Source organism: Arachis duranensis, chromosome 1, assembly GCF_000817695.3.
Source record: "Arachis duranensis cultivar V14167 chromosome 1, aradu.V14167.gnm2.J7QH, whole genome shotgun sequence".
NCBI classification, from domain to species: domain Eukaryota; kingdom Viridiplantae; phylum Streptophyta; class Magnoliopsida; order Fabales; family Fabaceae; genus Arachis; species Arachis duranensis.
Genome location: NC_029772.3, coordinates 67,086,022 through 67,088,170, shown reverse-complemented (window position 1 = coordinate 67,088,170; position 2,149 = coordinate 67,086,022).

Sequence of the window (2,149 nt, the reverse complement as noted above, 5' to 3'; positions counted from 1 at the left end):
TATCAATGCTCATGCAGTCATTTGGGGTGTCTGGATGCTACATAGCTTTGACAACATTCAACTTGAACTCATCCTCATTGACTCTCAGGGTTACTTCCCCTTTTTGGACGTCAATAAGGGTTCGGCCAGTTGCTAGGAAAGGTCTTCCTAGAATGAGAGTTGCACTTTTGTGCTCCTCCATTTCCAGCACCACAAAGTCAGTGAGAAAGGCAAATGGCCCAACCTTGACAATCATGTCTTCAATCACGCCTGATGGGTATTTAATGGAGCCATCAGCAAGTTGGAGACATATCCAGGTTGGTTTTAACTTCATCAGTCAAACCAAGCTTTTTGATAGTAGATGTAGGTATTAGGTTGATACTTGCCCCAAGATCACATAGAGCTTGCTTGGTACAAGTACCCTCTACTGTGCATGGTATCATAAAGCTTTCGGGATCTTTTTGCTTCTCAGGTAAGCTTTTCAGAATGACTACACTGCATTCTTCAGTGAGGTAAACTTTTTCAATTTCCCTCTAATCCTTCTTACGACTTAAGATCTCTTTCATGAACTTAGCATAAGAGGGTATTTGCTCAAGTGCCTCTGCAAACGAAATCTTTATTTCAAGAGTTCTGAGATAGTCTGCAAAGCGGGCAAATTACTTATCCTGTTCTGCTTGGCGGAGTTTCTGAGGATAAGGCATTTTGGCTTTGTATTCCTCAACATTAGTTGCTGCAGGTTTATTGCCTACAGATGTGGGTTGGGAAGCCTTTTTAGACGGGTTATTATCAGCACTTGTGTGTGTCTGATCCTTCACTGGCAATTGAATGCCAATGGTGGAAGCTGGAGTGGCGTTAGACGCTAGCTCCTTACCTGTTTCTGGCGTCTGAACGCCAGAACTGTGCTCCCTTTGGGCGTTCAACACCAATTCCTTGCTTGTTTCTGGCGTTGAACGCCAGGACTGAGCATGGTTTGGGCATTCAACGCCAGCTTTCCACCCATTCTCTGTCCTCATAGGGATTTTGGTTAGTTTGCTCATTTCTTGGCTTCCTGCTATCTTAAAGTGAGATATTTAATGTTTTTCCACTTCTTAATTGAACTGCTTAGCACTCTTCTGTTATTTGTTTTGATAACTGCTGTTCTATTTGCTTCAACTGTACTTCCATATTCATATTAGCCATTCTTGTTTCTTGTAGTATTTCCTTGAATTCGGCTAGCTATTTGTCAGAAAATCTAATTGCTGATTGAATTCAGCAGCTTGATCTGCAGGACTGAGTTCAGCAGTTAATGTTTTAGCCTCTTTGTTGATGGAAGATTCACTGCTTAGGTACATATGCTGATTTCTGGCAACTGTATCAATAAGCTCTTGAGCTTCTTCTATTGTCTTTTTCATGTGTATAGATCCACCAGCTGAGTGGTCTAGAGAAATCTGAGCTCTTTTTGTAAGTCCATAGTAGAAGATGTCTAACTGCACCCACTCTAAAAACATTTCAGAGGGGCATTTTCTTAGCATCTCTCTGTATCTCTCCCAAGCATCATAAAGGGATCCATTATCTCCTTGTTTGAAGCCTTGGATGCTCAGCCTTAGCTGTGTCATTCGTTTTGGAGAAAAATAGTGATTCAGGAATTTTTCTGACAGCTGTCTCCATGTCTTTATGCTGTCCTTAGGTTGGTTATTTAACCACCTCTTAGCTTGATCTTTTACAGCAAATGGAAACAGTAATAATATGTAGACATCTTGATCTACTTCCTTATCATGTACTGTGTCAGCAATTTGTATAAATTGTGCCAGAAACTCTATAGGTTCTTCTTGTGGAAGACCGGAATACTGGCAGCTTTGCTGCACCATGATAATGAGATGAGGATTCAACTCAAAACTACTAACTCCGATGGAGGGTATACAGATACTACTCCCATATAAAGCAGTAGTGGGGTTAGCATATGACTCCAGAGTCCTTCTGGACTGTTCATTTCCACTTAGGTCGATGTTGGAGTAAAGGAGGTAATGGGGATTTAAATTTTATTTAATTTATTATATATAAAAAAATTGATTTTCGAAAGAATAATTTAAAATAAAACAAAAACTAAAATAAAAATAAAATAGGATTTGAAAATATTTTATGAAGATTTTCGAAAAAGTGAGGAGAGAGAAAGTGGTTAGGATATTTTTGA